The 23834-nt window shown below is 38.7% G+C and overlaps 1 protein-coding gene across 3 annotated transcripts in view; it reads right to left on the bottom strand.

The window, feature by feature from the left end:
* Positions 1 to 23834, bottom strand: part of Lpin (phosphatidate phosphatase LPIN) — an 80927-nt gene that overhangs the window by 56893 nt on the left and 200 nt on the right. The window lies entirely within an intron of this gene.

Genomic DNA, 23834 nt, shown 5'->3' with positions numbered 1-23834 from the left:
CAAAACCCCCTTCCTCTGTTCGGCGTTCTGAATTGTACACAGTTGCATGCTCTGATGTTTTAGCTGCAAAAGAAAACTTATCCGAAGTAGATTGCTCTCATAGTGCCAGAGTTATAACAATATTCTGAGCAATATGCAAATTACATATTTTTCGTAAAAAAACAGAGTTTCACATTTTGGCTTATTATTCAACTTGTATGGCACCCAAGAACATGAAACATGTTTCATTCTCTTGAAAAATGCCCATTCTTTGAAAAGAATACTAAAGTTCGCGCCTTCTCCCGAAAATAGCGAGAGAAGAGGGGGGCAAACTACAGATTTTTATGTTTTTTTCCATTGAAATTCGGGGGACGTGCCCCCAGCCCCCCTTCCTCGGTCCGATGTTCTGAATTGTAGACGGTTGCATGCGCTGATGTTTTAGCTGCAAAACAAAACTTATCTGAAGTAGATTGCTCCTATAGTGCCCGAGTTATAACAATATTCCTCCAAAGAGTGTTCAAATTTAAAATTCCCGCCGAGAAGCCCGGGCGAGAGAAATTTCTCTCTCTCTCTCTCTCCTCCTCCTGCCATCACTGGTTTCTGCCTGCGTGGTTGTGTTGCGCATAAAAGGGGTCTAAAAGTTGAGGCCGAAACTTATGAACGAGATTTTCTGTTCCCGTGCAGAGTTCCATAACGATATCTTTAAATAAATAAAAAAATTTAAAAAAGTCAATGAAGACGAAATTCCCTGACATTTCCCTGACTTTTTTTGACACCTCAAATTCCCTGACTTTTCCCGGTTTTCCAGGTTTTCCAGGTCTGTCGCCACCCTGTAATTATGATTTTTAAAAATAAACTTTTAAGAATGTTTAAATTATTTCAAGCATTTTTGTTAAATTGATGAGAAATCACTCCATAACTTGTAAACTTGAACCATTGATTGAAAACCTCCTTTGTACGTATGTGTGGTGTATCGAGGTCTTCCCAGTATAAGGGTGTTAAGGCTTGAGGATAGTATACAATCATAGGCGTGAGCAGACCTTGTAGGGAGGGGGCAAAAACATAGGCGCTGACTTAGGGAGGGAAAGACACTTTCTGCAACCCTCCAATTCCTTAAAAATCGTACATTATTCGTAAAAAAATATTGTTGTCAATCTTGTTCCTCTCCCCATCCCCAATATTTATGTGAAGTTGCCGCCTCTGAGCGAAAACCGCCCGACCCTGTGGCCGAGTGGAGTCGACCTCCGTGGCGAAGTGGTTAGCAGAGCGCGCTACAACGCCAGGAGTTCTGGGTTCGAGTCCCGGGTAAGGCATGGGTATTTGTGTTCGTCCAGTTAATAAGAAACAATGAAAAATGTAAGAATTGAAAAGTGTAAAAGTGAGAAAAAGAGTGAATGGTGGGGGATACCTCCGTGTAGGGAGTATTTCATTTAAAAAAAAAAAAGTGGTTAGCACATCGCGCTGCGACGCCAAGGGTCCCTGGTTCGAATCCCGGTCGGGCTTGGTTGTTTGTGAATGTCCATTCATCAATTTCATCATTTCATCACTCATCCCCATCTTCGCAAATTAGCCAAGAGGCACAAAACGCGAAGTAAAATAAAACAAATCAATCAATCAATCTGAGCGAAAACCTTGATGAAAGTTCAGTCGGGAAAGAAAAGCCTCATAACATCTCACTGAATTACTTACTGTATTGATGGATACGAAACAGGGGCGTATATAGTGTGTGCCAGGACCCACGGAAAAGCCCCTTAGTGTAATTTTGGGTGTATTATAGTTCAATTACGAAGGAAATAATGCACACCACTCCCCAGTAGTTGATTGGAACTTTCATGGGCTTTAATATACAGTAGAGCGTCGATTATCCGAACGTCGGTAAACCGAACGACCGCTTAACCGAACTGTGTACTCGCTCACTTTCAGATATCTGTAATGAAAAAAGTACGTGACTTAGCTGCTCGTAAGCGTGTAGGCTTGCTTAGACAAGACCAAAATAAAGGATTTTTTTAAACGTTAATTTTGTGTACTGTGTGTATTGTTCATGCAAAATGCGTATGTAATATGTACATATTTTTGTTTAATAAACTGTACCACATACTATATATTCCTACTAAAGTTGCCTTTGTACGTTACTTTGTAATACATACTTAAAGAGATGCCTGTTTTTATGAATAAATTTACTGTACAGTACTTCTTTTTGGCAAATAAACATGTACAGTTCGATTATCCGAACAAACCAGTTTTCCGAACACCCATGTCCCCCAATTACTTCGGATAATCGACGCTCTACTGTACTTAATTTTCATAAAGAGTATAATATCGTTTAATAACGGCGATAATTGATTCATTTGCTTCATTTTACTTCGCTCTTGTGCCACCTTTGGCAAATTGCGAAGATGGGGATGAGTGATGAATTTGATGAATGGACACTCACAATCATCCATACCCAGGTCGGGATTCGAAGCCGGGACCCCTAGTGTCGTAGTGCGATGAGTTAACCACCCCTCCACGGGGAACGTCAATAACAGCGATAAGATTCCTCTACACCACCAAATATCCAGGTGAAAGTATACAGGAGTATGGACGTCCGGAAAAGGGGGCAAGGATGGCCACACCTCCCCGTGGAAAAATGACCGTCAATGTAAAAGTACATATTTCACACATATAATTTGATTTCAGTCACAGTAACTTACAATAATTATTATGTATAATGGAGATGCTGGAACGTTATAATTTCAGTAAAGTGGTTTTTTTTTCAACATTATAATGAGGGCAATATGCCCAGTTTACCCTCCCTGGGAAAACACCTTGCTTGCCCTTCCCTGGAAAAAGCATGCGGACCACCATGATTAGTGGGGCAATTGCCCTCCTTGCACCCCCGCGCACGCCTATATATACAATTGGTGACTGCTGGTGGGAGACTTCCTTTGAACGGCTTGTAGCAGCGCTTGATTTTCAATTACCGTGAACTTTGCAGACAGACGTTTCTCCTCCAGACCGATAAAGCTGCTCCTTAAGCTCAGGGATCCCCCCTCCCCAAATATCCACGGCAAAAGACTAAGTACATTGGAATACTAATGTACTAAGAGTTTCTAAATTACGATTAAATTATGTAATGACTAGAGCCCGGAAGTTTGGCAAAATGCCTCTTTTTATCTACTGCATATATTGATAAAATTTTTCCGGATATACGTTTCTTATGTTGTTTCGAATGTTTTGGAAGCCTTTTCATTTTGCCTATTTTGCCTATTTGGGACCCCACTGCCTATTTTTAATTATAATGCCTTTTTTGCCTTTTTCAATGAAATTTGACATTTTTTTAAAAAAAAATGTGTATATAAATTATTTTTCTCCCAAAAAACGTTGTTGGCATTTATTTTTCTTCCGTTTATTATGTGAATAATTTTCGCCTTATTTAAGTAATATTGAACTCACGCATGTTTCAACATTGATGAAGGAGAAAAGTGTGAGAAAAAAGTATTTCATGCTGAGTCAGGATATTGCCTTTCGGTTAACATTCCTTGTGCATGATTGACTGCTGAAATGGACAGGTTGATTTCGAACACAAAGAAAATATTTCTGAAATCTCCCTCTCGAACCCGAAAATTTCAGGAAGTTGCGATTGAACTTAGTTTACCTCAGCAACCAGTCTTGACGAGATGGGGAACCTGGATATCAGCAGCTATATATTATGCTAACAACCTTCAAAAAATCAGTGAGGTGATCGATACTCTTCCAGAAAATGAAGCGGCTTCAATTCGTGAAGTGAAAAAACCTCCTGTGCTATTCAAGTTTACTTTTGCACATTATGGTGCATTGCCAGAGACAATTACAATTATAGCATCCATGAAAATCTTCGAGGAATCTATGCAGCAGATGATGGAAGTGCCAGGAGAAAAGGGGTCAGCTGTTGCGGAAAAGTGCTAACGGGTAGTGAGTGCAAATGAGGACTTGAAACAATTGAAAACAATTTGTGATATTCTAAAAGGTGAAAATGCTGTTACCAAAATGAGTCCAGCTACATTAGCTTGTTATATGTATGCTCCAATAACTTCTGTCGAAGTAGAAAGATCATTTTCTATTATGAAAAACATTCTCTCTGACAGACGACTATCAATGAATGTTTAGAACTTAAAAAGCACCTTGTAGTTATGTGCAATCAAGACGGAGAAAATTGAAATGCTCTTCCCAATTTAGATTTTAACATTTTGCCAGAAATTATAGATAAAAGAAAGCGACTTCTAAATGTGCCTTTTTTCGGTTTATTTTGCCTTTTTTTCATTTTTAGTGCCTATTTACCACATTATAAATGCCTTTTTGCCTGTCTATTTTAACGAAAATAAATGCCTGAACTTCCGGGCTCTAGTAATGACCTAGGGTAGAATAATGTTCTAAGGTACTACGAACCGCCAGGCAATAACGGACTGAAAACATACAAATTTGCCTCTCCCCCCAATAACACCTAACTCCATGAAATCACAAATGCGCCACTGAGTAGGCACCTCCCCCTCCAAAGAAAAGCAAACCAAGTAGCGACCAAATAAACTGGGCATTTCGATGGCTGCATACTTGTTAGCCATAAATTTAGGAATTCCTCTACTCATTACGCATCATGTAACTTCAACGTGAAATTTAACTGCCTCGTTTCAACTCTTCATGAAACCTCGATTCAAGAAAACATCCTGTGTGATGATAATATAATCTTCCACTGTAAAATTCGTCCATGGCCGGAACCTCAGGCAAAGAAATCAGTATAGATGTAATACCTCTCAATGAAGCAACATCTTGTGCACATCGGAAACAAATCAAATCTTACGGATTCACCTACGCATTCATTTTAATAATTAAGTTAATTACAAAACCCATTCATTATTTCTAATTTTTAATTTGGAGGGACATATCGCGACAGAATAACTTACTGCAGCATCACAATTAACAAAATTGTGTTTAAAAAAAAGAAAAAAAGAATAGTTTGCAGTTATGAAAATAGCTGCTGACAACATATAAATTTAACTATCAAATGAGAAATATAAAAACAATACGTCAACACGTAACTCTAAATTTATCAACCACACATTATAAGAAGCTTGAAGCTAGCTAAAATTACATCTAGCATTAAACAAATTGTCATTCTGCTCGAGGACACGAAAGGTATCAAGTTTCAAATAATCTAATTTTCATTTATTACCTTAGGAGTAGCTCAGCAAATAATGAAATCTTTGCAATTGCTTGTTAGAACGAAGAAGTTCTTGCATCACACTACTTGGGAGCTTCTGTTGTGACGTTTTGCAATCCTGGTTGTTTTCAAACAGATTCAGCCTAAATAACACTAGTCAACAAATTTAAACTTTTTTTCTGCAACACTGGAAAAAAAGGGTCAATTTAACTAAATCGAACCTCCTGAACACGAAAATGATAGTAAAAATGTCGTAACACGTAACGTTTTTGTGTTACGCTGGTAAAGAGGATTGTAGTGAAGGCCAGTTTTTCACAGTGTAGTGCGATTCTGTAGCCCTACTGTCCCACAAGCAAAGGAAACAACAATACTTTGTAAACCCACCTTGGAGTCCCATTAATATGGCAATGACCTTTAAATCGCCACAAATCTGCCAGCAATACTTATTATATTGAATCATATTTAACAAGACAGACATACTGATATACTATGTTTCCTTCATCTCAACAGAATGTGCGACTGGTATGGATGGTTTTTGGTTGCCATTGTGTAACAACACTGCTTTCAGGCTACTTTTGGACGAGTCTATAAACAGTCTCCATTCCTCAGGAATGTGCTCCAACCCAAGCTCATCCATTAAACCGTCTATATTTGTACATACACAGAGGAAATATTTAATTTCAAAGTAGCCGAAAACTGTTCATGTCTCTTTCTGAAATGGGTAATTCTAGTTCCGGAAGCCAGCAGATTCCACTGTTGAAGTCGAGATCCAAGCACCTCAGCCTGCTGCTTAGTTAGATACATAACTCTAACCAAACCATTCAGTTTGGACTAGTCAACAAGGAGTGGTTCCATCTCTGGTTGTGGAAAATAGCTTGGATCATTGGAAGTGGAAGGGATGGGTGGCTCTTCTTCTTCTGCAAAAGATTCCTCTAAATGTGAGGGTGGGCTAGGGATTGGGAATTCAGGTCCATGTGGTATGGGTCTCATAGCGGAAGGAATATTGGGGTACACAATACTGGATTTTGTTCGTTTAGAATGTCCCGCTATGCTTGTTAGGCAGAAGTAACAGTCCTCAGCATGGCTACTTGGTTCACGCCAAACCATTGGCACCACAAATGCCATAGCACGGGTTTTGTCTCCACGAAACCACCTCACAAGAGTTGAATAACAAGTCACACAGCACACAAGGGGAGCCCACACTTTGTCTTGATCACCAACATTGCACCCGAAGTAGCTATAATACGCTTGTTTCAATGTTTCTGTCAACATTCGGCGTTGACTTTTTAAAGTGTACTGCCCGCACACATAGCAGAAATTGTTTGGTAAATTTACACAACCATGTCGGTTTTTCTTCATTGCAGTATCACCCAAGTAACTTCAACACAACTTCTCTACCTCAAAGCACGTAATACTGAACTCATTAAATCGCACTCCCTTCAGTCTGTTGAGCATTCTCCCTTATCTTATCAGTAACTCATTCTGGGGGAGGGAGAAGCAGCCTTTTTGAATGTCAACAATGGAAACATAGCCAGAAAAAGAAACAAATATTTTTATAAGTGTGATTGTTTATACATTGTTGCAAAATTTATTTTCATTTGCCCAAAATCATATAAATTGGAATCCAAATGTAAATAACGTATCCACGTTATTCCGGATATGACGTCACATGTATCTCTGAAATGTTACGTGATACAAAAATTTCAGTTGCAGATCTGAAATCAGCACATCCGAATTAGTTAAGAACACATGTTACCTTTGATGTTGCAAAATGGTTGTTGACTAGTGTAATTAATGATTTTCAATATCATCATTATATATCACAAATATATAGCAAATTCTTTTGAAACATCCTCAATGCATTTATTAATATTTATAGAGAATTTGGTAAAGTTTCAGGAGGGGTCCTGGTGCCGTAAGCCCATGCCTGATTACGCCAATGAGACGCAAGTGAATGACAAGAGCTTGATCATACATAAATGGTCAATCCTATTTTCTCTTCCGGTCAACTTGGTGACCCAGCGTGTCCAAAATTTGTAAAAATGCCCGTCTTGTTGAGGGTAAAGCAAGTCATCCCCTCCAGTTGGATGCCAATAGACCTAAAAATACCCCACACGAAGTTTGGCACCAGGGCGACACTTTCTGGCCATGCCCCATGCGTTTGTACTTTTCGCATGCTGTGCTTTGACCCTCATCCAGGTTTTACCCACGATTCGAACACGGGACGTCGTAGAGCTCTGCACTGTCCACTTTTTAAATACAGAAAATCACTAAGCGGTAGTTTTTCGTCATTCACATCTATTCATATCAATTTGACTCAATTCTCTACTTCTTGATTGAGGACAGACAAACACAAACATCAATGTTTTAACCGGGAATCGAACCCGGAACTTTGGCGTCCTAGCGCGTCATGGACCTCGACAAACCACAGCGCTCGATGAACGGAACAATCGCTTTCCCTATCCAAACAAGACACGGCCTTCTGAACGCACAACCGAACACTCATTGTACTTGTTACACCCTGTGTAACATAAACAAAGACAGTTATGTGTTCCTGGGAATAAATGTCTCGCAGGCATTTTGCGAGAATTCGAACCATGCGGTTTTAAAGTAGCACAGGGATATGGAGATGGGAATGCTCCCATCCTTTTGTTGAGTTTGGAACAGAGATTGGAAAGATTGGAACCACGCAATATCTGCGAAATGGTGAAGAATGCACAATGGTGACAACAATGAGATGTACTACTTTTATCTCTCTGTTCACATAGAATCATGGCGTCACAGTCAAGTAAAGGCCGAATCACACGGACCTGTATTTTCCTACTGGAATTCCCTAGTTGGAGCTGGACTGGTTCTTGGCTGGAAATCATGACCGCCGGTCTGGCTGCTGGACTGATTTTGACGACTGCATCAGCACACTTGGCGGCAGCATCGGCTGCTTCGTTCCCCTGTATGCCCACGTGGCTAGTGACCTAACAGAAGCGGACATCGGCACTACTGGCGCACAATTCCAGACTCTGGAACACACTGGTGGAATCTACAGTGCATACAAGGACTTTCTTTCTTCTTAACACGAATATCTGCGAAATCCAATGCCTTTAGGACAGCGTACAGCTCTGCCGTGTAAATGGAACAGGAGGATGTAGGACGAAACTGTGACTTTCAGAGTCCACAACAAAGGCGCATCCTACCGATTCCGCAGAATGGACCCATCCGTGTAAAACACATTAAAATTGGGGAGCGAAGAGCGAAGCTCTAAAAACGCTGCTGATACTCGACCATTGGAGTTTCTGGCTTTGGGAGAGCATTAAGGGAGGGACAAGTTAATATAGGTAGGGACATTGAATTTTCGCGATGCGCGAAATCGCAAAATGTGGAAAAAAAATGCAATTTTGAACATTCTGCACGTAACTACACCCCCAATGATGAAATATGCAGGAGTTTATTCGCGAAGTAATGCGAAATGTGTGCTTTTACACGAAATGAACGCTTTTTCGCGAAATAACCGTGAAATATCATCAAATTAAGCAGAAAACACGCAAAAACCGGCAATCGAGGTTGCGCGCGCAAACTGTCGATTTGTAACCATACGTTTGCCTAAAGTTTCCTACCACTAGCAGCTGAAGAACGTTTTAATCTTCGATCACATCAGGAAGACGCTACAAAATTGGATTTCCCATGCACATAATCTCAGTTCGAAAACTTCCTCCCTGTCAAGCTGCATTCCTTTCTTCCCCCCGAATGTCTACTCAACTTCCAGTTTCATTGAACTTGCTAGCTGTAGCAGCGATAAGATTAGTCTGTTCCCACACATCAAGGGAAACAATGGTGTCATTTGTGTTCAGTCATGAATGAATTTTGTTTATCATCATGTGATTTTCAACATGTGTTTGTGTATGTGCAGTAGTGATTATTTTATTTGTTGGACAGCAAGGATATCCTTTAAATACATACAATGAATAAATCACTTGAGATATGCAATTTAGAAATGAAGTGATTTTGTGTTGATGTTTTCTTCCTGGTTGGACAGCTAAGTACTTGTGTATGTGTACAGTATATAAGAATGAAGTAGTTTATCAATTTATAGCTCTTTTCTATGTTGTTTCCTCTATGTTGTTTCCTCTCATAATGAAAAAGTGTGTACCATTTTTTTTCCACCGCTGGTATATACCGCTGATCTAACATTTTATTTACCGCTCTCCTCAGTTTTTATTTACCATAAATTTGTCTCCCTGTGCTCCCCCCCCCCCCACACACACACCAATCTGCAGTGATTTCGCACCCTGCGAAGTGTCGTCTGATGTGTATAAAGAGAACTAACTTTCTTACAGATTGGCGACAAGAAAATTACGTCATGGCTGGGTCAGGAGACATCTGAATAATTTCCTCACGTTTCGTGATATTCGACGTCCCCAGTTATTGATCATACATTTTCTGTGGAAGCTTCCTCACGCAACGGGAAGCAAATTCAGCCGCTTCTTTTCGTTTTTTTACCCAAAAGTCGATAGTCATGGATATAGCTGCTCGATGCTAGGACAAATCCGACACTAAGACACAACAGATTTGAAAGTCCAATAGGTTGTATTCTTGGCTATTTATGTTGTTTGATTTATGATTAGTCACAACGATAAAGATGGATATTTCTGATTTTACGTCTCTTTTCTGTTACTTTCGCTACAAAAGGGGGAAATCAAAAGAAGGAGAATCCATATGGGAATAAACTGCAATTAGAGTTTCGAGAAATTTGCATTCAAGACCTTACTTCAAAATTAGTCCATCCTTTTATATTTTAATTTGTGATTTTATTTCTGGTATTTTGGGCGGTTTATTTACGCACTCTACGCATATAGCAGCATTAGCTGAAACTTGACCCACAAAAAAGGTAATCTAACTAAATTTAACTAATAAAAATCACTAAAATTTAGAGAGATGTGTTACCAAATATAACCTGGCAACACTAGCCGACCTACTTACTCACTCACTTATTCTATGGCATGGTCTCAAACTCATTAGACACAGAATTTTGTTAAAAGTAACAGAAATTTAAATGATGAATCTGGCATTCTAGTTTTCATTTCAATCACAACTGTCATTTTGAAGCATTTGTTCGATTTGTATAGAGGCGCAACCACGAATCTTTGTCGGGGGGGGGGGGGGGCAAGTAGGCCTACCTGGATAAACGTACCAATAATAATATGTTGTTATATTATATTATAATTAGTAGTAGTAGTAGTATCAAAGACGTTATTATCCTTGTAAATTACGCAAGAAAGGGGTAAATGTTTGTGCTAAAGCATTGCTTTTCAAGAAACTATTTCAATTAATATTTCAACACGTTCGATTTCACAATAATGGAAAACAAGCACACAAATTATTTTTGAGACAGAAAATGCTTGACAAATGCAATCTGAATATAATTCTTTCATGTGCAATATATGTTTCACACATATTCAACATGGAGCGAGTAAAATAAGAAAATAAGTACGAGATGCCAACACTAAATTGTGTACGTATGCAAAGTTTATTTCATTCATATACTACTATATATACACCACATATTATTTAAATGCATTACACAATCAATTCATCCATCTCATAATAAATCAAAAGCAAATATTATATAAATTGCATCTCAAATGTGCCCGCTTCTTTTCCTCGAAAGAATTGTTCATGTATTTAAGACAAATTCAATTAAGAGAAGTCTTACTTCTCTGACTCTGGTAATTTACATTGCATTACAGAAAACAGTCATACATTGCGAAGCGAGCAAGAAAATTTTTAGATGCAATATTTTTGCAGACTGAAATCAATATTGATTTAATAGGGTGCAAATAATTTCACGGGGCGCCATGGCATTCTCTCTTTCACAACTTTTTTTCATTTAGATCGTTCGGCGGCCAGGGCCGACTCCCGCCGCTCCCTAGCTACGGCTCTGAAATTGAGAAGACAGAAGTAGGTATCGTATCGCTGTATCGAGCGAAGAGAGCAAGAAAAATTTAAGAAAAGTATTTTTATTTGCATAAAATTTGAAATTGAGGGCGGTAATTACCCTCTGTAGGTATCCTTAGCCGTCAATATTGCCCCCATTGAACTCATTGCAGTCCAAGGTTGGGAGGGGGGGGGGGGGGCAAGGGCCTCCCCTGTGGTTGCGCCATTGGTTGTATTGGACGTTGCACTAAAGTCATTCCATGTGTTCCGCAGTATAAACGAGGCATTACGCTACTCAGATCACTTTTAAACGTAAAGTGTACGTAAGGAATTCCGTGAACATTAATTTACGTACCATTCCCCTAAACTGGAACATAACTCTTGTGTCGGCGTGTGAACACTTTTAGCTTTGTGCTGGCGTCAGCAAGTTGTTTTGCCTGCTACGTTAAAAGAGAAAACCTTGCCCCACATTCAGCAGCAATCTACATCGCACAGAGTTAAATATAATACTTTGGTTATTTCCTAGATAATGTTCAACCTATCTTTGTGATGCGTTTTCAAGTGGAAGTAAAGTGGCTCCACCTGCCTCAAATACGAATTTCGAACGTCTGTATAGACGCACTGTTTTCCTTAGTAATTTTGTCCATGCTGAGTATGGGATAAGTAATCGCTTGGCCCTTGACGTATCCTGAGGGTATTCTGGTATTCTAGAACGTTCCACATATTCGACTTCGAAAACCTGACCGATTCCCTGGCACAAAAAGAAAAAGTGTATTGCTTGCAGGAAAATGGGATCTAGTTGTAACGAAACGGAATAAACCAGACGAACTTGCGTGACCGATTTGTACAGTTATGTCTTGCGTGCTTTGTAAACTACGCATACGAAATTTTCACTTCTAAGTGAAATAATAACTGCGAAAATAGATGATAACTTGAAATAGCCTTATCCAGTGCTTGCCGCCTTTTAAGAGCATGTGTGCATGTAAGCGTAATTATAGTTTTTGGAAAGTTACATTAAAAGTAATGAAGTTACAGTTCCGGTTGTATGTTGCATGTATGAACAAGAAGCGGGTTGTATTTTTCTTTACTCATGACCATCTGAAATTAACACTAATTTTCATTAAATTATAATAAACAAAATATATTTCAGTAAAATACAGATATAAGAATATTGAAATCAAAACCTTTTACTTCAAAAAAATTACGCGACTCAAAACATTAAAAGTAACTAGTTATTTCCAAGCTCCTGTTACATGTAAACACATTACAAGTAACTAGTTATTTCCAAGCTCCCGTTACATGTAAACACATTACAAGTAGGCTAACTAGTAATTTCCTAGCTTCCGTTACATGTAAATGCAATACAAGTAACTAGTTATTTCCAAGCCCCAGTTACATGTAAACACATTACAAGTAACTAGTTATTTCCAAGCTCCCGTTACATGTAAACACATTACAAGTAACTAGTTATTTCCAAGATCCCGTTACATGTAAACACATAACAAGTAACTAGTTATTTCCAAGCTCCAATTACATGTAAACACATTACAAGTAACTAGTTATTTCCAAGCTCCCGTTACATGTAAACACATTACAAGTAACTAGTTATTTCCTAGCTTCCGTTACATGTAAATGCAATACAAGTAACTAGTTATTTCCAAGCCCCAGTTACATGTAAACACATTACAAGTAACTAGTTATTTCCAAGCTCCCGTTACATGTAAACACATTACAAGTAACTAGTTATTTCCTAGCTTCTGTTACATGTAAATGCAATACAAGTAACTAGTTATTTCCAAGTCCCAGTTACATGTAAACACATTACAAGTAACTAGTTATTTCCAAGCTCCAATTACATGTAAACACATTACAAGTAACTAGTTATTTCCAAGCTCCCGTTACATGTAAACACATTACAAGTAACTAGTTATTTCCTAGCTTCCGTTACATGTAAATGCAATACAAGTAACTAGTTATTTCCAAGTCCCAGTTACATGTAAACACATTACAAGTAACTAGTTATTTCCAAGCTCCAATTACATGTAAACACATTACAAGTAACTAGTTATTTCCAAGCTCCCGTTACATGTAAACACATTACAAGTAACTAGTTATTTCCTAGCTTCCGTTACATGTAAATGCAATACAAGTAACTAGTTATTTCCAAGTCCCAGTTACATGTAAACACATTACAAGTAACTAGTTATTTCCAAGCTCCCGTTACATGTAAACACATAACAAGTAACTAGTTATTTCCAAGCTCCAGTTACATGTAAACACATTACAAGTAACTAGTAATTTCCTAGCTTCCGTTACATGTAAATGCAATACAAGTAACTAGTTATTTCCAAGCCCCAGTTACATGTAAACACATTACAAGTAACTAGTTATTTCCAAGCCCCAGTTACATGTAAACACATAACAAGTAACTAGTTATTTCCAAGCTCCAGTTAGATGTAAACACATTACAAGTAACTAGTTATTTCCTAGCTTCCGTTACACGTAAATCCAATAGAAGTAACTAGTTATTTCCAAGCCCCAGTTACATGTAAATACATTACAAGTAACTAGTTATTTCCTAGCTTCCGTTACATGTAAATGCAATACAAGTCACTAGTTATTTCCAAGTCCCAGTTACATGTAAACACATTACAAGTAACTAGTTATTTCCAAGCTCCCGTTACATGTAAACACGTTACAAGTAACTAGTTATTTCCAAGCTCCCGTTACATGTAAACACATAACAAGTAACTAGTTATTTCCAAGATTATGAAAAACTAAATATTCTGACCAAGGCAGTAATTTATTTTATTAAAAACATAAACTAAACGTAACGTTTCAACCTTCTAGCAAAGTCTTCTTCAGACTCTGTATCAAGTACAAAAGCAACAAGATACAAAAACAGGGTATTATATATACACAAACATTACTCCCTCCAGACTATTTAGAAAGTTGTTTGGAACTTTCTAGCAGGTGACTTTCACTTGCCAACTTTACTTTCACCTAAAAGGCTAAACACAATTACTTCCACATAGAATGTGGTTGGACTTTTAATCTCACGCTCTTTTCCCTTCGTTTTTCTTCCTTCTCCTCTCCTCTTTCTCTCTTGTCCTTTCCTCTCTTTCTAACATCTTCTTCCATTCTTTGTTTAACTTCAGTCCCCCATTCCAGTTCATTGTGTCTTCTTCACCTTTCTTCTCTATTTCCTTGGCTTCCTTCCATTTTCTCACTAGCATTCTCTTCTCCCTTCCTATCTGCTTAGCCTCATCCCACTCTATATTGTGTTTAGCCTTTTAGGTGAAAGTAAAGTTGGCAAGTGAAAGTCACCTGCTAGAAAGTTCCAAACAACTTTCTAAATAGTCTGGAGGGAGTGATGTTTGTGTATATATAATACCCTGTTTTTGTATCTTGTTGCTTTTGTACTTGATACAGAGTCTGAAGAAGACCTTGCTAGAAGGTTGAAAAGTTACGTTTAGTTTATGTTTTTAATAAAATAAATTACTGCCTTGGTCAGCATATTTAGTTTTTCATAATCATGGAAACAAGGCTTAATGGTGTTATTATTTCCAAGCTCCAGTTACATGTAAATCCAATACAAGTAACTAGTTATTTTCAAGCTCCTTGTTACATGTAAACACATTACAAGTAACTAGTTATTTCCAAGCTCCTTGTTACATGTAAACACATTACAAGTAACTAGTTATTTCCAAGCTCCCGTTAAATGTAAACACATTACAAGTAACTAGTTATTTCCAAGCTCCCGTTACATGTAAATACATTACAAGTAACTAGTTATATTCAAACTCTCAAACTGTAACACACACACACACACACACACACACACACACCGCAATGACGGTATCATAAAAATAGTGACGAGGTAGGAGGTGGTTATATTTTCGGGGGTGCTTCACGTTTAATATACGACCCCAAGGTAGCAAACATATATTTGGGCTAAAATACCATTTGTATCTACTTTTTCTTCTTGCCGAAGCGAGGTGGCCGGTAAAGAGATTTATTTCTCTATTCTGCCACTTTTGGCTAATCGTGAGGATGAGTGTGAATAGTGATAAGATGAAGTTGATGAAGAACAATCACAAAAACACACGGATAAAACAAAACACAAGGCTCACAGAGGATTACACGGGATGTGTGTGCAGGCACCAGAGCATTGTTAGTTTGCAAAATGCAGTCGGGGCGTACTACATGGAAGTGAAGTTTGGTATTTAGGTGTGGGCGGAACCAGTGGCGGCGATTGGGTTCCAAAACCGGGGGGGGGGGGGCAAAGACAGTATATTTCCCTTTGTAGATATGATTTAGCATAGTCCGGGGGCAAAAGTGGCGGAAATTGGGGGGCAACTGCCCCCTCGCCCTCCCTAACATTCGGGGGGGGGGGGGTGAGCGTTCGCCTTTACAATCTCAGACTTCGTCACAAAGACACACACCAGGATGCTGCCGAAAGACAACTTTTTACGAGTAGCGACCATGAAATTGATTGAAAAAACAACAACTGAATGTTATCCTGTATGTATGCTAACACGCCGCACAGGCACCGGTTGCCACTGTCATTTATTTATCTTTGCCACGTGCATGTACACGTGTTCGCAGGTTATCGTTCGTGACAGGTAAACCGACATCTTAGCACGTGTCCAAACATATGTTTTATGGCATCTGCTGCAATGTGGCTGAAAAATCTGGTGTTTTCATGGTACCCAAAGATAGATCAGTGTTTTTCTTGCGGTCTGCATTCAGCATCTAGCAGTTGGTTTTCAGCTGGATTTGACTTCTGCTCACCGCGCTACAACGCCGGGACTCCCAGGCTCGAATCCAGGGCCGACCTCCGTGGCGGAATGGTTACCACAGCGCACAACGACGCCAGTGGTCCCGAGTTGGAATCCCGGCCTGGGCATGGATGTGAGTGTCCCATCATCATAGGGTAAAAGAAGGGATGTTCGCCATGCTGGGAATTTCGCCGTACTTGTGGTTTTTGTAATCGTAGATAGAAACTATAGGTTGGAAACACTCACTGATGCCTGTAAAAAATCAAGTAACATGTGCTTGTTTCCACTGAAAACTACAGTGTGGTGAGCGATCTAGCAAGCAAGCAGTACAGTTTGGAATGCGCAGTTGCGTCTACAACGGAAGACAAAGAAAGGCGCCGAATTTCAATACTACGTTGGAAATTGTCATTTCGTGGCAGATAAGAATTATTTTTCTTTCATTTAATTATTGATATCGTAACCTCAAACTGTAAGAATGTCGTGAAAAGATTTGCTTTGGAAAGCGTGCATGTACGTACAACTTAAACATAAGTTGATTTCTTTCGACTATGCATTTGCTGGTAAATTCGCCAGAGTAACAGAAAATGTGTCGAATTTCCATTCTTACAGGCGATATTTCACACACAACTTGTTCACAATGCATATGAACACTTATGCCTATGTTTCTTATAGATGTTTGTATTGCATCTTTTTAAGCAGTTTTGTATTGTCATTTGTAGGTCTTTTACACTTTGTTGTCTGACTTATTGGCAACAACTTGGTATTTCATACACTTAAACTGACGATAAAGTGATAAGTTATATGGCGAATTTCCCAGCATGTGGCGGGAATTTCGCCACTTTTTCTCATTTTAGTATTTTTAATATTACGTCATAAGTATAAGTAACACAGTATTTATGTTATATTTCTCATAATCCACAATGACTACTTTTGTCCTCCCCCAATTCGTTTAGAAGGAAAAAAATGAAAAGCATTTTGGTGGCGAACTTCCCCTCCTTTACCCTATCACTCATTCTCATTTTCTCGATTAGCCAAAATCGGAAGAAAATCGAAGCAAAATCAAATCATTCGATCGATCCATCGAATCTTGGATAAGACATGGATGTTTATGTTGTCCACCATGAAAATATTATATTAGATTAATTGATTGAATTTAAAATTGTGGATCAGCACTTATGTTATTTTGCGCCCGTTACATTACACGGGGCCCAGCTCCTTACCATATAATACATATGTGTCTGAAACTAACAAAAAATCTTACCTGGGTTAAAAGCTGAGCCTGTAAAGGGTCACTCAGCACATATAAGAACAAAACACATGACAACACACACACAGTCCTATGAAGATTATACTGGCCGTAGATCAATCCCACTTTAAACTGTAGGTCCAGTCCTGATTAGCCTGTTACTGGCCTAACATGAAAATTCAAATTGAAAGGTATAAAAAAAATCGGCATAAAAATTTTAAAAATCGGCAGGGCGTCTGATTGTCACGTGGGTTCGATAAAGCTTCTCAGGGGCTCACTAGCGCCTGGGGGTAAAGGTAGGCGAAGTGTGGTGCTGATCACATCTCCACTATCTCGGAGATTGAGAATGTGTGGGACCCTATCCCCACACCCGCTATGTACTTTCATGGCACGGTGCAATGCACAAGGGATGACTTTACTTTTTAAAGGCTTTTAAATGTCAAACAGTAGAAGCTTAAGAGGAGCGACCACTTACGTTCGTGGCATAATCGTAAACACTGAAACAATGGTTATTGCTTTTTGCTTATCTTGTATGAAGGCACGAACCTCATCAGCTGTTAGAGAAGAGTTATCATCAATTGATAATACTATCTGCAGCTGTCACTCAGCACCAAAAATAAAATATTGAACATGATCCTTGATTTTCCATTTTGATAAAATTATCACAGGACCAATCTGGATAATATTTGCTTTTGTTACTTGACTTTCTTCAACAGCTGATGAAGGAAAAATCTTGTTTTTAATAATTTTTTCCGCTCTCCCATTGTGTGTCCAACTTTTCTTGTTTCAATGTACATATTAGCATTTTTCACAGATAATTTCGTTGGGGGGGGGGGGGTTTCCTTCTTCGTCTGTTTTTTCATTTCTTCAATTCTCTCTCTCGCTTTGCTTCTCTGTCGCTTTTTATATTATTGTTTTTTTTTCTCTTTTTATTCAGTTTCTCTATTTCACTATTTCCTTCTTCCTTAATCTATTTCTCTATTTTCTATCTTTCCTCTGTTTCCTTCTCTATTTGTGACTTCTCTATTACACCTATTACAAAGTGGAACACCAAGTCATCTACTGCCGGATCCTGTGGCCGAGTGGTTAGCACATCACGGTGCGACGTCAACGGTCCTGGGTTCGAATCCCGCTCGGGCTTGGTTGTTTGTGAATGTCCATTCATCAATTTCATCATTTCATCACTCATCCCCATCTTCGCAAATTAGCCAAGAGGCACAAGACTCGAAGTAAAATAAACTAAATCAATCAAGTCATCTACTTCGTTGATTTAGAGTCGTGTAGTGTATTTGGTGACTGACTGCACCGTTTTCACTACGTTTTGGAGCGACACATGTCGCTTCGGTTTGAAAGCTCCATTTCTATTCTTGATAGTTATTTTTCTATTTTTTTTTTTTTTACTTTTGTCTCAAATCGTCCTTCTCTCTCTTTATTCTCTCTATACTCAGTTATATATTTTATTCTTCCTCTCTCATATTTCTACTCCATCTCTCTCTATGTGTTACTTCTATATCATCTGTCTTCCTTTTTATCTCTTTCTCCTCTCGTTTCTTTATTCTCTCTGTTCCATAATTTTAATAATTAGCAATAAAATACTAAATAATCGTTTGTTATTACAATTAGTTTATTTTGAATATTATTATTATTATTATTTATACTACTTCATTTAAGGCAAACGCCCTGATTCTCCCTCAAAACTTTCAGGCTACGCCACGCACGTGGAACATTTTGAAATGGTGATCCAAAAACTCATCTCTAGGGCTCGGAAGTTGAAGACCTATAAATTGCCAAAAAAAGACCTAAAAATGTCAAAAAAAGGACCTAAAACCGGAAAAAAGGACGTATAAATGTGATCCAAATTAATTAATAACTTCAGTTTTAATTACATATTTAACGAATAAAAGAAATACAAAATTCTGGTGGTATGGAACACGCAGTGCGAAAAAACTATATGAATGAAATGCATCTTCTTTCAGTCCAAAAATGTTTTTCTCTCGTTTCAGGGATGGTTCAAATATGTTTCTTTCTTTTTTTATTTCTTTACTACAGAAAGGACGTTGAAGAGGTGATGAACTGATGATGATTGGAATTGAGAACGGGCAGTAAAAATGTAGTCGAAAGAAGGTGAAGTTGCAAAAAAAAAGCAGTTAAGACCTAAAAAAGGCTAAAAAAAGACCACTAAGCCAAAAAAACGCCGAAAAAGGCAAAAGATCTTGGTGTTCAGTTTGAAGAAAATAACAGTTTCCGAAAACACATCGACCGCATTGTAGCAGAAGGGTACCGAAGCCTAGGGTTTATAATGAGAATGGGAAACGACTTTAAGAAATTAGAAACATTCCAAACGCTATACAATATCGTACCTATACCGCGTTTGTTACAACCTGTCCCCTTTCCCGCGCTAGGGAGCGCTCGACAGTTTCGGTGCCAATGAGAAACGCGGAAAAAATCGTCTGCTGGGCAGCGAGGAGCGAATGGAAGGCAGAAGAGAGGCGCTTACGTAGACGCTGTTGCGACGTTGCGTATTTTAATTGGCTGCCTGGCTTTGACTTTTCCCAGCACCGAGAAAAGCCAGGGAGCAACTAGCGCGGGAACCGGGACAGGTTGTAACAAACGCGGTTAATTGGAATACGCGTCTATCGTCTGGTCCCCACAAAACCTAAATGAAACCAGCAGAATAGAGAATGTACAAAGCAAGTTCCTTCGATTCCTAGGACTGAAAAGATACGGCGTTTACCCCAGATATACTCCTTATCATACCCTAAAAAAATACTTCAATGTACAATCCCTAGGCGATAGAAGAAACATACGTACATCAGTTACTATTCTTACATAAACTTTTAAACAACTCATTAGACTCCTCTCAGCTGCTTTCAGAAATCCCTTTTTATGTACCATATAATAAGGTAAGACCACGGAAAGAGCTGTTTCAAGTACCGAGAGCTCAAACAAAGTCAGCCAATGCGGCACCCACTTGGAGAATGTGTAGGTTATATAACGAAATTGCAAAGACATATGATAAGATAGACATCTTCCAAAGTTTTCGAAAATTCAAAAGGGAAACAGAAACTTATTTCCAAAGCCAGACTTAACTTTGTTTATTAGTTCAGTCTTTTTGTGTACAGGCGTAGAGTCCATCCTATTTTTCTATTTCTTTTGTGTTATTTACTAATTACTGTCATTACATCCATATATCATCGTTTTTAAATGTAAGGTGAAGTACATATGTTGTTCCTTGGTTATTTTCTTGGTTATCATGCGTAAGTTCTAACCCAAACTGTCAGGTTAATACTTTATACTTCTCTTTCATATCTAATCTTATATTAATTTTTATATTACTGTAACACATATTATCATATTATTGTACTTTTTGAATTCTTCTGATTGCATATTTTGTGTACCAAACAGTGTTATACTGTAATTTCATACCAACAAGACACTGTAAATGGGCATTTGCCTGTAGTGTCATGTCTTTAAATAAATAAATAAAAAAGGACAAATAAAACCCACCTTTTTCTGGCCTACAATGACCCAAAATGAACATATATTATGTTGGGCCTCGTCTTCGGACACTAGGGAAAAAAAGGATTTTTCCTCAACTTACGAGCCCTAGTCATCTCGAACATTTTTTATTTATGAAACTTAAGCGAGACAAAACGCTTTCGAATACCAACGTGGTTTGGGGCTTAACTTTGATGTGAACCTCAGGTTCAGGGGAGAAGATGTTGTCTCCCACAAGTAACGCCTACACCTTCGAAGGTGACCGCCGCACCTCATTCGGGAGCTTTGTGAGTAGACAGAGAGGACGAAGCTTTCCCTATATATATCCTGGGGTCACAGGGAACATCCTGTTCGCGGCTCGGGAGATAAGCAAGCTGAGTGACATTGCTCCTTTTCAAAGGTCTTTCCTATCTTCCTATGTAACTTTTTACAGGTTATTTTTCTATAATTCGAAGCGATTGCGTAATTGCAAAGAATAAGGCAGGATTGAGAACTTTAGAAAAAGGAAAGGATTTATCCCAATCTGTCTTGCCTATTCCAAAACATATGTGGTTGGATTAGGGGGTGGTTGGAGATATGGAAATGTTTTAAATGTCACAATATTAGCAGAGTGCATGAGGGTAACTTGGGGCCTAATTTTGAGGGAGCGAAATCGAACTTTGGGGCGGCAGAGTCGAAAACCTTTCCTCTCATACAAACAACTTCAAGGATTATTTGCTAAAAAAAAACTGTGAAGTTTGCGAAATCACAAGCATTTTATTACTTTGCTCCTCACATCCCAGAGGTTAACAAAAGTACCCCTAACATTTGAATTAAGAAGAACGGGCAATTTGGGGGGGTTAAGTGCCCTCCCTAAATTACCCCTATGGCAGGGAGAAATTGCGTGCATTTTAGTTTCTCTGTGGCACTAGCCAAGGATCTGAACTAAATTTGGTAGCAGTATGGTATAGCGAAAACACATTTCTTCAAATTTACAGGAGAAACTACTTTACGGAACCGAGTTTCTGTAGACTTTTGAAAGCTCGTGGAAGTGTTTTCTCCCTTCGTTCAACTTATTCGGCCGGTAAATCATGTATTTTTCGACATTAATGTCTCTCCGATGCACAAACGCTCTTGCCTCCACTACGTTCGACTACGTGAACCAAATGTTCCGTGCGTTCTATGACGTAACCCCCGGTCAGTGTTTCCAAACTCGCCATTGTTTTGCCAGAACATGACAATTTTAACTATGTTTGCCTAACCTAACAGAACCTAACCTAACCTTGCGTGCATGGTTATGAATGGTTTGTGGGGCTATCCGTGAATGGTGTGTGGGGCTACACGTGCATGGTTCGTGGGGTTTTCGAACCCGGAAAACATACAAAATGAGTAACACGAAAGTAAGTATTTTTCGGTGAAGAAGGTTGCAACACTGCAAACCCACTGATCATCAACAACGCTAGTCAAGATTTCTCCGCCATATTGTGTGTGAGAGGAACGAACAATAATTACTCGATATGTGCACAATTGAAGCTATTTTCGTGAAAGAAGAGCAATCCCACCTTAAACAATGTTTCGCAATGCATAATAGGCAAGAACGAATGTGAAAAATGACGAAATGAACGAGTGAAATGTGTTTTCCCTATACCATACTGTTACCCTAGATTTAAGTACTTTTTTTATTGAATCTGTTTATGGATCCATATATCCATATTACAGCTGTGATAGTGCATGTGGACAGTCTACGTGATTGAGTGTCAGCGTAAAGCGTAACAGGCTACGAAGCTCGGATTGAAACTTCCGTGGCGATGTGGTTAGCACAACGCGCTAAGACACCATGAGTCCAGAGTTCGAATCTTGGCTTGGGCATGTGTATTCTTTGTGAGTGTTCATCAATTTCATCATATCACCACTCATCCTCATCTTCGTGATTAGAAAAGTGGCAGAAAAGCAAAGTAAAATGAACCAAATCAATCCTAATTGCCAGGATTATCCCAAGAAGCACAAACACGATGCAAAAATAACCGACGAAATAGTGTATATGTAGAAAGGACATTCCACAGTCAGAGATATTTGAAATCGGCTTGTAATAAAGAGCCCCAGGTTTGATCCCAGGTGGAGGAACATTGCATAGTTGTCGTAGTCAAGTTCCACTCTCAGGGGTACCGGGTTCGAATCCTGACCTGGACATTAATATTTGTGAGTGTCCATACATCAATTTCATCATATCATCACTCATCTCCATCTTCGCAAAATTAGCCAAAAGTGGCACAAAAAAGCGAAGTAAAATAAATCAAATCAAGTTCCACTCTAAACTGTCGGTTCAGTCCCGATTATCTTATATGAGCATAAAGTGCATTTCAAACAACTTTGCCATGGATTGATTAGCACACCAGTCTACTAAAGTCACAAGTAATATCGTAAGTTCGATCCCCACCATCGACAAAGAAGAAATTTGTTCACCTGAAGACGAGAGAAGAGATGCTGTCTCGAAAAGGAGTGTTAGAATAAACATAGTTAGAAGCACAAGGCAATGGATAATGAATGTCCAATTAACATTGCATGTTACTTTATCAACTTTTGACAAGAGAAGTAGTCTTGTCACTTCGGAAAAGGAATTGCACCATTTTTTAATTTTACAGATGTGGGAAAGAGTTGTCAACAGAGAACAATATGTAAACAAAAATCGCGTTGAAAGAAAACGCTGACAATGACTAAGTGATTCAAAAGTATAGATGGGAATAGTGATTTTTCCATGAAGTGAGTATACGACGCCGAGGATCCCGGGTTCGAATCCCTGCCGGAGTGTTCTTTGCGAGTGTACATCAATTTCATCAAATCATCACTAATCTTCATATTCGCGATTAGCCAAAAAGTGACAGAAAAGCGGAGTAAAATAAACCAAATCAATCAAGGAAACAATGAAGTAAGTTGCGAACAATTCACACACGAGATGTCGTCCTTCTGTTATTGTTCTTCGTTGTCATACACATCCTCTTTCCACAACACACCGTACATCTTCCAACTTTAGGACAAGCATTCGGGACACCCTATATAGAGCTCAGTCCAAATCATGAAACATAAAAATGACATGACGTAGAATGGCGGGCGAATTGGACAAGTAACTGTCTTCGCAAAACAGGATATGCACCTAAACTTATGCATTCATACATGTCACAATTCGCAAGCATTTAACTGTCTTAAAAAAACAACAACAGTTGATTAAAGAAGCAGTAAGGAAAAGCTT

This window comes from Lepisma saccharinum, chromosome 23, assembly GCF_977018435.1.
Source record: "Lepisma saccharinum chromosome 23, izLepSacc3.1, whole genome shotgun sequence".
NCBI classification, from domain to species: domain Eukaryota; kingdom Metazoa; phylum Arthropoda; class Insecta; order Zygentoma; family Lepismatidae; genus Lepisma; species Lepisma saccharinum.
This window is presented reverse-complemented; position numbering and strand designations above follow the sequence as displayed.